Raw genomic sequence first — 16,532 nt, 5'->3', positions numbered from 1 at the left:
GCTTCATGGGGCATTCCCTTACGTAATGCCCCTTCTTCCCGCAGTACATACACAAGCCGTGTGTTCTGCGGGTTTCCCTTTCTTCTCTGGTTAAAGGGGGCCTCACTGCTCCGATTTCCATAGGTTCATGTGCTTCAGTAACCCCCTGTGGCCCTTTTCTTATCGAATAATCTGGCCTAGATAAACCTCTATCCCATTTCCTCCTGTCTCCACTTCGCTCTGACATCCGGCCATCCAACCGTGAGGAAAGGCTGACCATTCCTGCACATGTAGTGGGTTGGGGATCTATTTGGGCGATTATATCCTTAAGTCCTTCTCTCAGACCTTGATAATATATGGACATTTGCTTTTCCTCTGGCTATGATGACTCAGCCACTAACCTATTAAAGGTTGTTAAATACGTAACCAACTCATTCCGCCCCTGTCTCAATTCAAGAAGTTCTTTATCTGCGCTAAAGGTGGTAGCACGTCTATCGAATACCCTCTCAAACTCAGCTCTAAATGCCCCCCAATCCGATAGTATGGCATCGTCCTTCCTCACCAACGGAACCGCCCAATTCGCCGCATCTCCTATCATGTACGAGATGGCGAACGCCACTCTAGAATGATGATTGGGGAAAGACGCAGGTTTGCACGAAAAGTGCATCATAATTTGAGTGACAAATACCTGTGTTTTTGAAGGATCCCCAGAATATCTTTCAGGACTTGCCAGAGGTATAGGCGGAGGTACGGTGACCTGTATGCGAGGACTTACTGTAGCTGCGTCAAAAGGGTTACTAGCCAACCTATCTACCCTATCTCGTAATGCAGTTGTTTCTGCTCTAGAAGCTATCAATTCCTGCTGTACTAACACAAGAGCCTGCAACACGTCCTCAAGGGTAGCCATGTTTGTTCAACAATTAAAACCGGGCAAGGCTTTTAACTTGGGCGGGTAATTTTGTCAGGGCCCGCCTCGCAGGATTCAAATGATGAACAAAGGGGTCCACCTCCCGATGTTACCAACACCCTGAATGTACACACAGGGGGTTCGAACCATCAGGCGAGGGATAATAAAGAGAAAGACCGGGGAAGGGAAAGGGTCAGCAGGGACAAGGGATCTGGAATGACAAAACATAAACCGTTATACACGTCAAGACTACTCTCAATGATTCTCGCTAGAACTGTAATACCTTATAAGGCTGTACTGATTCCTCCAACCAATATAAGATAGAGATAGTCCAGTTTCCTGTAATCAAAACACACTGGTTAAACAATGCATTACCCACAACACCGTTATTGTCTCAACCTCTATATGTGTACACACCCTATAATGAGGAACTGGACATTTATAATGACCATTATGTTGTCCTGTAAGTTGCATCACTTGGACATTTCACAGTTCATTCCCCGATATCAGCATAACCTTTAAAAGAGTTAGAGATACTCCTCTCTTTAATCATTCAGATCAGGTATGATTAGTTCCACTCTCAAGACGTCCTGTATTAATACACAATCTCGGAAGTCAACAAAGTTCGTATTCACCCCAAATCCAATAAAGAGAAAATAAGATGGGAGAATAAACGGCAGCGTGTGGTTGCGACCACCACTACACTCCGCTCTCCTACGATACTAATACACCAAGTGTCCGGTAGCAGGTAGTTGTGACCACCACACTGTTCCGGTAACTATTCTCAAAGAAGCACACGGTAACGTGTAGAGCCCTACAACGCTCCGCTGCTCGTATTCCCAAAAGTGCCTTCAGTATCCAGAAATCACAAACGGCAACTAGCAGCAGCCAGCCGCATAGTCCCGCGGGACAATCACACGTCCCCTACACAGTCTAACAATCGCCGTTTCATTTCCTTCCCTCTTCACAGAAAACAAAAACCAAGGCCAAGGAAACGGATCCGCGAGCTACGGCTCCCAGCGGTTCTCCTAAGAAAAACAATACCTCGAGGTTGAGCGAGTGTTCACGGAAGCCATGGAATCACTCTCGCTTTCAGCAGCGCGACGCTGACAACAGCCTGCACTTCTCCAATAGACAGCAACGAAGGACTCAAAATTACGCGCAACTTCCCCCCGGTCTCTCCTCACCATATACTTCCTGCAGCAAAGGCTCATGGAAGTTGTAGTCACTTAAAGTCTAGGCAGGCGCGGTAAGGAAAATCCTGACAAACATGGCTCACTGCAGTGTCGACCCCAGATATTCTTGCTGCAGTGCCCCATGGCTACTACATTCTTCAAGCCAACAGACCCTCCGGGAAGCCGGGAGGCGGGGTCGCAGCCATCATCCAACATTCACTCAGGTTCACTGCCTTAAACGTTGCTGGCATACCCTCAGTTGACAGCCTCATCTTAAAACTTGAATCCTCCCTGTCCCCTCTCATTTGTGTCCTCGTCTACCGTCCCCCTCAACACATGCCTGGTTTCCCCCCATTGTTTGGCGATATGCTATCCCAATTAATAATCAATAACTCTAAAATATTGATCATCTGCGACTTTAACTACTGGCCTACAGATGTAAGGGAGAGCTCCAGCTCCTCTGACTTCACTGACCTCCTATCTGGCATGAACTGCACTCAACACATACAGTCCGCTACGCATGTTAAGGGACACGTCCTAGACCAAGTTTGGACTTCCAACCTGGAAATCACTCAACCCCTTATCTGTCCGTGCCCATGGTCAGATCACTACACCATCACGTTCTCCCTGGCCTATGCTCCCCATACAAAACAGGTCCTCATTGGGAATCTTACTCATAGAAACTGGACCAGGGCCAACCTTAATGAGTTTTGCACCTTACTTAGTGCCTCATCCCCCATCGAACAGGACTCCTTAGACAGTCAGGCCATTAGTATTAAACACTGGCTCGAATCAGCCAGTGACATTGTTGCACCTTTTAGGCGAATCAAACTAAAACGCCCCCATGACGCCCAGAGATGGTTCTCGGATGAATTAAAAATAAGAAACTCACACTCAGGCAGGCTGAACGTAGCTGGAGACGAGACTACGCCCCTGGTAAAAAAAAATCTATTTGTGGCGCTGCTTAAAGACTATAAACAAACTATTCTCCAGGCTAAAACATCATATTTCTCCATGAAGATCACCGACTCTGCTACTAAAACCAAAGATATATTCTCCATAGTTGAGGAGCTTTCACATCCAGACAGAGTTACTATCAAGCCCCACTCCTCTCAAACTCTCTGTGATTCCCTCAACTCATACTTCACGGATAAGATTGCTAAAATCTAAAGCAGCATCCCTTCTCCCATACCACCCACTATCCCTGTATCTACTATTAAAAATTCCCACGTAGTGGACCAAATACCCCTGATATCCGAGGATGAGTTTTTTGCTCTATTAAAAAAGGTTGGCTCAGGCTCCCCCACAGATTGTTGTCCTCCTCACATTTTACAAGAAGTTTTCGCCACCTGTCTCAAACCCCCTCTGGCACTCCTCAATAACTCTCTCAGATTAGACTAAGTCCCCGACTCCTTTAAGATAGCTGAAGTCGTACCCATTCTGAAGAAACCTAATGCTGACCCTTCCTTAATGAGCAACTTTCGCCCCATCTCGTTGCTCCCTTACCTTAGTATGGTGCTTGAGGCCCATGTCACTAACTTCCTTAGCTCATTCATCGAACATTCCCAGTTCCTTGACCCACAACAAGCGGGCTTTAGGCCAGCTCATTCTACTGAGTTAGTCATTCTCTCAGTTATGGATGAACTTAGGAGGGGAGCGGACCTTAAAACCAGCCAGGCCTTAGTGCTCCTGGATTTGTCGGCTGCCTTCGACACAGTCGACCACAACATCTTGATCGACCGTGTCGGCGATGCCGGCATCCAGGGGCTGGCCCTCAGGAGGATTTGCTCCTTCCTAAGTAACCGACACCAGGTTGTCTGCCTCTCCAACTTCTCTGCGGAAAAAGTTAAGGTGACTTGTGGTGTCCCCCAGGGATCCTCCCTTTCCCCCCTTATTTTTAACTTGTACTTGACTCCCGTCATTCGGTCCTTGCGCGGAAGCAAGGTCACTGCCTTTAACTACGCAGACGACATTCAGCTGGTCTTTGATATCGATTCATCCGATTACTCAATCAATAATTTCCAGTCCACCATGTGCCTCATCAGCAACTGGATGGTGGCCAATCATTTAAAACTCAACCCCGACAAGACTGAGCTGATCTTGACCGGAGGTACTTCCAACCCGTGGAACTCTAACTTTTGGCCCCTCCGCCTAGGCTCTCCTCCCTGCCCTGTCGATTCTGCAAAAAGCCTGGGGGTCATAATCTGTAAAGAACTATCCTTGAAGTCCCAGATTAGCGCAGTGGTATCTTCCTGCTTTTTTCACCTTCGCACAATTCGTAAGATCTCCGGACTTTTAACTACGGAGGCCTTAACCCTGGCTCTTCTGGCCCTGGTCATCTCCCGCATTGATTATGCCAACTCACTCTACGTTGGCATCCCTGCTTACCAGCTCCGCTGTTTGCAGATGGTACAGAACCAGGCTGCCAAACTCATTTTCGATCAACCTAGACACCATCATGTTCTTCCCCTGCTTAAAAGCCTTCATTGGCTCCCAGTGGCCAAACGCTGTGAATTTAAACTAGGCTTTATCACCTTTAAAGCACTGGCCGGCCTTGGTCCAGCCTTTACTTCTTCCTTGCTTCACCGCTATCTTCCTTCTCGTAATCTTCGCTCTTCCCACCTGGCTCTATACTCACAACTCCCACTTTTATCCGCAAGAAACATGGAGGTCTCAGATTCTCTTTTCTTCCCCCTCCTGTTGGAACTCACTCCCCCTGGAACTTAGATCAACTACTTCCTATACCCACTTTAGATCCCGCTTGAAAACTTTGTTGTTCTGCCAGGCCTACAAGTAACGCACTATCTGTTCATTAACCTTCACTGCTGGGTTCTGCCTCCCACCGTTCACAGCGCCATGAAACCGTCTGGTGTGTGTGTGCTTTAAAAATATTTTTGCAAAAAATACAGTTGATGGACAGAATGTAGAACAATGTCATACATTCACCCCAGTACAGAGATCTGGGCCTAAATCCATCGTTTTTTTGCACTCCACACCACCCTGGGTTAGACACTGGCTATATGCAAATCAGCTCTGACCCTGTGCCTCATGGGAACAGTCCAGTCCGAACTACCAAGCCATGTCTTTCCCAGACCGGAATCAAGCATCCAAGGACCGGTTTCTGGCTATCAGCCTTCATCAGCCTGGATAGCTTGACTCCAGTGGTGTGGAGAGCCTGGGACTCACGTCTGAGCATACCCAGCACACTCGGGGTGAAAATTGCAAAAAACACAGTTGATGGACAGAATGTAGAACAATATCATACATTCACCCCAGTACAGAGATCTGGGCCTAAATCCATCGTTTTTTTGCACTCCACACCACCCTGGGTTAGACACTGGCTATATGCAAATCAGCTCTGACCCTGTGCCTCATGGGAACAGTCCAGTCCGAACTACCAACCCATGTCTTTCCCAGACCGGAATCAAGCATCCGAGGACCGGTTTCTGGCTATCAGCCTTCATCAGCCTGGATAGCTTGACTCCAGTGGTGTGGAGAGCCTGGGACTCACGTCTGAGCATACCCAGCACACTCGGGGTGAAAATTGCAAAAAACACAGTTGATGGACAGAATGTAGAACAATGTCATACATTCACCCCAGTACAGAGATCTGGGCCTAAATCCATCGTTTTTTTGCACTCCAAACCACCCTGGGTTAGACACTAGCTATATGCAAATCAGCTCTGACCCTGTGCCTCATGGGAACAGTCCAGTCCGAACTACCAAGCCATGTCTTTCCCAGACCGGAATCAAGCATCCAAGGACCGGTTTCTGGCTATCAGCCTTCATCAGCCTGGATAGCTTGGCTCCAGTGGTGTGGAGAGCCTGGGACTCACGTCTGAGCATACCCAGCACACTCGGGGTGAAAATTGCAAAAAACACAGTTGATGGACAGAATGTAGAACAATGTCATACATTCACCCCAGTACAGAGATCTGGGCCTAAATCCATTCTTTTTTTGCACTCCACACCACCCTGGGTTAGACACTGGCTGTATGCAAATCAGCTCTGACCCTGTGCCTCATGGGAACAGTCCAGTCCGAACTACCAAGCCATGTCTTTCCCAGACCGGAATCAAGCATCCAAGGACTGGTTTCTGGCTATCAGCCTTCATCAGCCTGGATAGCTCGACTCCAGTGGTGTGGAGAGCCTGGGACTCACGTCTGAGCATACCCAGCACACTCGGGGTGAAAATTGCTAAAAACACAGTTGATGGACAGAATGTAGAACAATGTCATACATTCACCCCAGTACAGAGATCTGGGCCTAAATCCATCGTTTTTTTGCACTCCACACCAACCTGGGTTAGACACTGGCTATATGCAAATCAGATGAAACAACAAGAGAGTAAGGGTATAATTAAGACCACTCTTTTACCCCTTCCAGAATGTATAACAATCAACAGAAGAGTGTCAAAGTAAGTTAAATAACAAAGAACAAGACTTGAAACCAATTGGTGTTAATAGGCAGGAAGGAAATTACCTCCGTCTAGAGAAACAGAAATTTAGTAAAGAAATAAGGTGCATGTGCTCAGTGAAGAAAAAGAACCCTCAGGTACCGCCTGTGAAGGTCGGTAACCAGTTGTCTTCATTGGGTCCAAAAAGGTTGAAAAAGCAAAGTAGTGATAAAGAAGTGCTTTAAAAAGAGCGTGGGCTACTCATCACACAATAATTTTATTAAGAGGGTAGCTCTAACTCTAGTAAAAACAGTGCAAATTAAAGGACTAGTGATTGGTTGCGTTAGTTTGAACCAACAAGTCCTTACTGGAGTGACAAAAAAACAAAGATGGTCAACATGTTTCTGCTTAAGAGCCAAGGATCGGCTCAGCATTCGTCAGGACCAAAGAACTCTATCATATACCTTAATGGGCACTCGCTAAGGTGTCCAAAACTAAGGTGTAGAGAAGGAAAAGCAAATATAAAAAACTAATACAACCTGATTAGTGTAGACTTCCTATATTGGGTAAGTCTTCCAACAGTCTCACCCCGAAGGGGAGACAAAAAAGTCTGAAAAGTAAGAAGAAAACAAAAACAAGTCTGTTTTAAAATGTGACTATTATAACATTTTTCAGAAGCCATGTACTTTCATCAAACATGCACTTACATCAAACATGCACCAATATTCTAACTAGGAGTAATTATTCCTAAAGAATACAATCTCCGTGACTTGGGACGCTAAGCCCAGAGAAAAACCATTTTAATACATGAATGCTCAAAAAAAGCTCCTAATCTTAGAAGTCTGATTTAAATAACACGCAGGTATTTTAGTCTGCGGTCACAGGGTAAATATATAATTTAAAAAGTGCTCGTCATAATTGTAAAGCCAACCAGAAGGTTGGAGTTGAAAAAATCACAAAGACGACCTTTGAAAGGGGCATATGAAGCTGGCCAGTCGAGTTACATATAGAAAAAAACTCACATTAATAAGTCCTCAATGGGGCCTCATGGGCTGGCGGTGGGGGGAAAACCTTCACGCTCGGTCCATCTATAAATATAACGTGGTGCATCAGAGATGTTAAGAGGCACCCGTATCTGTGTGGAATTATTTAAACAAATGATGGCAGTAAAACGGTACCACTGCATGCACCTACTTTATCCGATGCGACTCCCCGCCTTCGGACCTATTCAAACCGCGACCGCCGCCCGTAACACCAAGCGGCACTGAAGGCGCGGGTTTGTTTTGTATGAAAGGAACGCGGAAGCGCCAGATGGGCGCGGCTCGCGTTCGCCAGTGGTCACGTGCTCGTGCCAGGTCTCATTTCATTTAAAGGGGCCTCATTATACGCTTCATTTGTCAGTACAAGGAAAGTGAAAAAAGACCTGTTGTCTTGGAAAAAGGCCAGAAGAACATTGGCAAAAGAAGGGGCAAATCAACAACGAAACCAATATAATCCCCATTGGTTCCCCTACCCAAATCAGGGACTGGGTGCATATCAGCATAACCCCTACAACCAGCCACCTTTTCCACCGAACTTTGGTTGGAACCCACACTTTGTTCCCCCCCCTCCACAACATTTCCAACAAAACATGTACCCACAACCTTTTTTAGGGTTTGGCCGGAGAGGCAGGGGGAAGAGGAGAGCAGGGAACCAGGTCCATTGGGGACCGACAGAATCCGTAGGGGACAACACACGGAGCAAAACTCAGGACCAGAGAGCGGGCCCGAGCAACCAAAGAGTCTAATAACTAATCTATCAAGTGTAGTCTTGACTCCTGATGAGACCTCTGTCTTGGAAAAGGGTTTGGGTGTTATACCTACCCCCCGTTTGGACCGTTTTAAATTGAGATGTGAACTGGGGGAGTTCTTTAGAAAACTTAGGCTTAAGACTTTCTTTGAACAACATGAACATACCACCCAGACACCTCCCAGTGACACTAATTTCAAAAACAAATCCAATTTCATTCCTCCTACTCATCTAATACCAGCAGATATTATTGCATTTGAAAATGCTGTGTCTCTTGAGGTAGAAGCACTGACAGAACCGACCCCATATAAGAACTTAACAGCTGGGGAGTATAAAGCTATAGAAAGTTTACAGAAGAACACTGATATAGTGATCAAAAGTGCGGACAAGGGGGGTGGCATCGTCATCCAGGATGCCATTGCCTATGACAATGAGTGTAAACGCCTCCTGGGTGACACCAACAGCTACATCATTATGACGAGCACTTTTTAAATTATATATTTACCCTGTGACCGCAGACTAAAATACCTGCGTGTTATTTAAATCAGACTTCTAAGATTAGGAGCTTTTTTTGAGCATTCATGTATTAAAATGGTTTTTCTCTGGGCTTAGCGTCCCAAGTCACGGAGATTGTATTCTTTAGGAATAATTACTCCTAGTTAGAATATTGGTGCATGTTTGATGTAAGTGCATGTTTGATGAAAGTACATGGCTTCTGAAAAATGTTATAATAGTCACATTTTAAAACAGACTTGTTTTTGTTTTCTTCTTACTTTTCAGACTTTTTTGTCTCCCCTTCGGGGTGAGACTGTTGGAAGACTTACCCAATATAGGAAGTCTACACTAATCAGGTTGTATTAGTTTTTTATATTTGCTTTTCCTTCTCTACACCTTAGTTTTGGACACCTTAGCGAGTGCCCATTAAGGTATATGATAGAGTTCTTTGGTCCTGACGAATGCTGAGCCGATCCTTGGCTCTTAAGCAGAAACATGTTGACCATCTTTGTTTTTTTGTCACTCCAGTAAGGACTTGTTGGTTCAAACTAACGCAACCAATCACTAGTCCTTTAATTTGCACTGTTTTTACTAGAGTTAGAGCTACCCTCTTAATAAAATTATTGTGTGATGAGTAGCCCACGCTCTTTTTAAAGCACTTCTTTATCACTACTTTGCTTTTTCAACCTTTTTGGACCCAATGAAGACAACTGGTTACCGACCTTCACAGGCGGTACCTGAGGGTTCTTTTTCTTCACTGAGCACATGCACCTTATTTCTTTACTAAATTTCTGTTTCTCTAGACGGAGGTAATTTCCTTCCTGCCTATTAACACCAATTGGTTTCAAGTCTTGTTCTTTGTTATTTAACTTACTTTGACACTCTTCTGTTGATTGTTATATATGCAAATCAGCTCTGACCCTGTGCCTCATGGGAACAGTCCAGTCCGAACTACCAAGCCATGTCTTTCCCAGACCGGAATCAAGCATCCAAGGACCGGTTTCTGGCTATCAGCCTTCATCAGCCTGGATAGCTTGACTCCAGTGGTGTGGAGAGCCTGGGACTCACGTCTGAGCATACCCAGCACACTCGGGGTGAAAATTGCAAAAAACACAGTTGATGGACAGAATGTAGAACAATGTCATACATTCACCCCAGTACAGAGATCTGGGCTTAAATCTATCGTTTTTTTGCACTCCACACCACCATGGGTTAGACACTGGCTAAATGCAAATCAGCTCTGACCCTGTGCCTCATGGGAACAGTCCAGTCCGAACTACCAAGCCATGTCTTTCCCAGACCGGAATCAAGCATCCAAGGACCGGTTACTGGCTATCAGTCTTCATCAGCCTGGATAGCTTGACTCCAGTGGTGTGGAGAGCCTGGGACTCACGTCTGAGCATTCTGTCCATCAACTGTGTTTTTTGCAATTTTCACCCCGAGTGGGCTGGGTATGCTCAGACGTGAGTCCCAGGCTCTCCACACCACTGGAGTCAAGTTATCCTCCTCCCATGAGGCACAGGGTCAGAGCTGATTTGCATATAGCCAGTGTCTAACCCAGGGTGGTGTGGAGTGCAAAAAAACGATGGATTTAGGCCCAGATCCTTGTACTGGGGTGAATGTATGACATTGTTCTACATTCTGTCCATCAACTGTGTTTTTTGCAATTTTCACCCCGCGTGGGCTGGGTATGCTCAGACGTGAGTCCCAGGCTCTCCACACCACTGGAGTCAAGCTATCCAGGCTGATGAAGGCTGATAGCCAGAAACCGGTCCTTGGATGCTTGATTCCGGTCTGGGAAAGACATGGCTTGGTAGTTCGGACTGGACTGTTCCCATGAGGCACAGGGTCAGAGCTGATTTGCATATAGCCAGTGTCTAACCCAGGGTGGTGTGGAGTGCAAAAAAACGATGGATTTAGGCCCAGATCTCTGTACTGGGGTGAATGTATGACATTGTTCTACATTCTGTCCATCAACTGTGTTTTTTGCAATTAAAAATATTTTTAACATAACATAACATGGGCCTTTTTTTAGGTCTCACCTACGCAGTGCGCATGCGCTGCCTAGTGCCTAGGAGAGCCTTTAGCCGTCGCTCTGTTATTTTTCCAAGCACATACTTGTGCTTGTGGAGGCATCCACCTTGGGGGAGTGAGCAGCAGCGCGCATGCTAATTGGCTGTGGCTCTCTCCCGCAAGGCGGATGGTGCCACAAGCACGCGTCTGCTTGAAAATAGAAGCATTAGTTATTCCCTCGTGCACAGCTCTCCCTCATGCACGGCTCTCTCTCCTGAATCAAGCTGCGGTTACACTTTTAGCAAGCATTACTTATTCCCTTGTGCCTCATGCTCTCTCTCTCCACTGTTCTTTGCTCTCTCACTTTTCTTTTGCACTCTCCTTTCTCCTTATTGTTTTCTTTTCCTCCCTCTGTACTCTCTTTTCTGTCTCTTGTTTATCCTTTTTTCCTTATCTGACCTCTCTGTCTGTGTTTCCTTCCAATCTATCGCCTCGTCATTCATATCTGTCATTCTCTCGTCCCTTTAACTCTCTCTACGTAGCATTTGTACTGCAATTTGGTACACTGTATTTTTCAATAAAGGGAGAAGACACATTCCTCCCAGGCCTGCTCTTGACATTTGATGTTCCAGAAATATGTCCTCGCTTTGGAGACTGTCCACCTATTCACGTACTCAGGAAAGTTGCCTGAAGGCTCCTAACATAAGGGCATGCAGCCCCACCACGTGCCATTCAGCTAGAGACAGCGCCAAGAGGTCTTGGACATGTCAGACTCTGTTATATTATGTTGTTATGTTTTGCAAAGCTATTACCATTTGTACAGCGCCTTTAACCAAAAGAACAGTCCTGAAGCGCTTTCTTAATTTGCCAGCCATTTTTATACAGTTCTGGGATTTCCATCCATCGGTTTGCACAATTGTCTGTGTTGCGCTTTCCATATGTTGTGTGCCATACAATATTTTGTCTATTTTCTACCAGTACTCAAACTCATTGTCGATGCTCTGCAGCTCACGAGGCCCCGACCTTAAGCCCTTTGAATCCGGCCTCCTCGGGGAACTGTAATCCATCTGTAACGATACTGATGCTCATGTGAAGGGCTCTGATACTGGTCAAGTTCGTGCTATATAAAACTCTTCTAAAAACAATAAATAGACCCGTGAATAAAGAGTGCTTCCTGCAGCTGCACATTTGGGAAAAAAACTCTCTGCTGTCTGAATTCGCCTTCCTTTTAATCTTCTTTTTTTTTTCTTGTCCGATTCTTTTATTAACCAAGAATTCTAGCGGTAAGAAGGGCGAGCTTTTGTTTTGTGGGCGCCGTGCAAAACGCAGGCAGCATCTTCAAGGGGAGAGAATGAGCACACTTCGGGCTCCTGAAAATACACCCTCTGTAATACTGGTGCTCTCCCTCTGAGGTTTCATTACTTATTCCCTCGTGCACTCTCTCTCGCTTTCTCTTTTATCATTCACTCTGTTTTTTGATTGCACTTTCTCTCGCTATTTGTCTTTTTTTTTTTCCCACCCTTATTCACTCTCTTTTGCTCGCACCCTGTCTCTCGTTTTTTTTTTATTCTCCCACAGGACAAGACAACATCAATATCATTTTTAAATGTACTTACAATGTTTAAATGTACTTATGCTATTTATAAAATGCATGTGCGTGAACTTGGTTATTTTTAAGCTCTTTTGAAAAAGCAATGAAACTTCTAAACAATGCCAAAGCTGTGGTTTAAATAAATCTTCAACTGCAAGACAGCAGTTAAACAACGGTGGTACGTGTTTCTTGCTTTGGGACTCTATACTTTTGTCCCTTGGTTTCCTGCGAGAGCGTGCAGATTTTTGTATGAAAACTCACAAAAACCATTCCTTAAAAACACTCTCTAGAACATTCACATAGCCAATAGGTCTCGCTTTTAGGACCTTACAAATGTTTCGCCATACAACAGATCATAATATTGCACAAAAGATATTATATTGCATAACTAAATACTTATGAGGTCCCAAAAGCAAAACCTATTGCCATTTACAATAAGACCTGATAAGTGTTTAGTTATCCAGCACAATATCCTTAGTGCAACAACATCAATTGTTGCATAGCTGAAAACGTATAAGGTCCCAAAGGCAAGACCTATTGGGTATGCCAATACTTGTTTTAAGATGGTGCTGACTACCAAAGGGAGACAATGGAGTTCCATCAGGATGGGGGTGATGAAGCAAAGCTTCGCATTTGCGACTTGCTGTAGTCAAGAACCTCGCCCATGTGTAATAAATTAATAATTTGTACGTCTTACTAACGTTTATTTCATGTTTGAAACGAAATCAATGAAGCTTGCCTATGTGTATTTCTAATACGATTAATTTGGGTCCTAAAAATGGCCGCTGCTTTGAAATAGCTCCTGCGCATGCGTCAGTCACACTCACGTGTCCTGACGTGTTTGCAGGTTTGGAGGGAAATAGTTGCGCATGCGTAATACATAGCTTTGGCAATAACGTGGTACTGCTCGTGCCATTGCTCTTGTGCCCGTGTATATGTAGCTAACATTTAGACTGCATAAGTATAATTTATAGTGATAAGTTGAAAGTACAAACCCAATGATGTGTTTTCATATCGTTATGTCTATGTATTAATTTGTTTTCGCTTACTTTTCATGTATCCTCGACTCGGAGGGGTGCTGGGCTGGGGAGTCCATTTTGGAGGGTACTTGTGCGCAGACTCGCCAGGAGCCATCATGGCATTGAATTGCTGCCAAAGAAGGTTGATACCAGAAGCCACCCTGGGAAGCTGTACCTTCGCCCCGCAGCATCACGATATTGTTCCTTTATGTTGCTAAAATGTATTCTTTCACTGTATTCTGTGCGATTTTCTCATGGGAACCCCAATCTTGCTAGGCGGTGCCCAGAGATGTAAATAAGGCCTCCAAATAGTCTGTTCTGATTTGTGTGTTACCCAAATCCTATTTTAGGACCAATCCAAATTGAGGGACTCTGACACTTTGCAACATTGGGGGGTGGTACACCGTCCCCAAACTGTATATCTACCCTGGGTTCACCTAGGGAAATTGTCCGACTTGTCTGGTTTAGCTGACCTGTCACTGACCCATCGCACTCAATAGGTGACTGAAGATACAGAGCACTGCGGAGTACTCTGTCCGAAATTGACCATAGACTAAGGTTCTACTGAACCTTAAAGTGCTGGCGAAGCACTTTGCTGGGAGTTCGCTGACCCAATCGGGGTCTTGATCGATAGCTACAGAGAGGGTGGAGCGCAGGCGTTGCTTCCGAACTGCGGGTGCTGGTCCTGTCCTGAGGGTTTCCTGTCCTGTCCTGAGGTCCTGTCCTGATCCTAATCTGAGGGTTTCCTGTCCTTTCCTGGGTGTCCATTCTGCACCTGCTGTCCATTGAGGGGTATCCTTCCTTGAGGGTTTCCTGTCCTTAACTGACCCGTGGCCAGGGTTTGGTTTGCACACCAGTCTAGGTAAATATTGCTCTAAGTTCTTTGAACTTGCACCTTTCTATTTTCTGTCTTTTGCTTCAATAAAGACACACCTTTGCACATGTTGATTTTTCCATGCTTTTGCCGCAACTATTGAATCGTAAAGTCATTTGCATATTTTCATAACGTTTCCCATGTTACCCTATCTGTTAGAAATCATACTTTGCATTGCAGTTTGTCATTTCCTGATATGGTCTAGAACGGCCTTACTTAAACTGTCCAAAGAACGTTTGCCCTAAATGCATAGCGTTTCCCGTTGCATCCCATATTTAGTATTTCCATGATTACCCTGACTTTATTTCTCTATAGTTATGTACTTTTCATTATCTTGATTATCGATTGCCTTATTCTTGTAAATCTCATGCTTTCAGAAAACGAACTTTAGATAAAGATTTTAAAACTTCCAGTTGTCCGTGGTCATTTTACAAAGGTATTGAATGTCATTTTGAGTTGTATTGTGCTGCCTTTCCTTTTACAGCTAGCTCCCTGATCCATTGTGGTCATAGGTACCCGTGTCGGTGGATGGTAAGTCGGGTACGCTGAGTAATAACAGTAGGGAATTCACACAAATTGGTAGCAGCCCGTGAAGTCACCCGGTCAATGTATATGGTGAATTGAAATATATGGGCCCGAAGCCGGAAGCGGCGAAATTATTGGTTGGGTGACCTCGCGCGCTCTATCAGTTTTTCTGGTAGCAGAGGTATGGTTAGGGACTAGTTAAAGGTTAGGTAGGACTAGTTAGTCTAGTCAAGTCGGTAGCTGCTAGTATATTGATGCTGCTATAAGAGTGGCCTGAGGGACCTGATCATTCTCTTGAGAATACGCTGCTTTGAAATTCATGAATTGTTTTATCATTGTTATTCTTGTTCTTATATTGTTATATGTATTAATCCATGCATTTGTAAACCGTCTCGTTCAGTGTTGTCCGAACTCCCCGGGGAATTGAATGGCAAAGTGGTGAATAGAATCCATTTGCCTTGAGGTCGCAGGCTCGAGGAAAGTTAGGTGCAGGTTAGGTACAACCGGGAAGCACTAACTAGGGTTTTTTCTGAATACGTGTGTGAATAAATGTCAGTAACGAGGTTCATTGGCAAAATTCCAATAGTGGCGTAACCTAGTAAGGGTCACATCGGAAGAGTAGCAGGTTCATCGGAGCTTGGGTGAAAGCAGAGGGGTCCGCTGGGAAACCTTAGACTCAGATATATCCCGGAGAAGTGGATGAGTTTAGGGGAATAACAGGTTCACTGATGCTAGAGTGAAGGGTAGGCGGAAGAGATCTACCAGCAGCGTGTGAAAAGTAAATGGAAGTAGTTTACTTGCAGTAAAATAACTCTTTCTCTGTCTAGACACTTGAGCACTGTGGCGAATGTGTATTCGTTGTAAAATAACCAAGCACTAGCACTTTAGAAAGAAAGAAAGTTTCCGTTACCTTGTGAAGGGAGGGAGTCAGCCGCGGAGCGTCTCTGACGTCACTCCGTGCAGCGCTGGGATTGGTAGAAACAGCGGGCGGGTAGCGGGGCTGGAATTGTAAAGGAGGGGTGAAGCGCCAAAGAGTGAGAACTGTCTCACGAAGGGGCCGCGCACCCATTGGTCGAAACTATTTGAACGCGTGCACCCCATTGGTCGCACGGAATTGTAAGGCGCATTCGGATTGGAGGTAACTTTGTAAACAAAGTTAAGCGCAGAAATTGTATGTGGCACTCGTATTGTCCAGAGACTAGACCCGATCCAAGAAGCCAAGGGTTTGAAAGGGATCAGTGGAAAGCCAATAGATACGATATTATGTACGGAACTAAGAGAAAAATGTCCCTTGTAAATTGGGTAAAGATTTACTTCAAAACGGACAAACCGATTAAATCCAGAGAGGGCGTTATTGTCCCACCACCCAATACGCCCGCCTCTTTCATGATGTTTGATCGAGGGTACAATACCTGTGTGTGGTTGGAAAATTGGGTAAAGTACACAAAAGATGACGGAATATTGGCCTTTCCGTTAGACGGTACTTTCAATGGTAGGATTTTATTTAATTTGAGAACCCGAATGAATGAATTGCATCCCAGACCGAGACTAACGCAGTATGAGGCATTAGAGGAATGGGAGATTGAGGCTTTCGAAAGAGAGAAACCCCGAATGGACAAAGGTCTGACCAAGTGGTACCCAAGGCTGAAACAAGAGACCAGGGATAAAAAGATGAAACAGTGGAGACAGAGCATGATTGTTGAGGGTCTGTTTCCCATGATGCCAGCATGTACCCCTTCGGGGGAAGAGAAAAAGACAGAAAAGTGTAAG

The sequence above is a fragment of the Lissotriton helveticus genome, chromosome 10 (genome assembly GCF_964261635.1).
Source record: "Lissotriton helveticus chromosome 10, aLisHel1.1, whole genome shotgun sequence".
Taxonomy (NCBI): Eukaryota; Metazoa; Chordata; class Amphibia; order Caudata; family Salamandridae; genus Lissotriton; species Lissotriton helveticus.
This window is presented reverse-complemented; position numbering follows the sequence as displayed.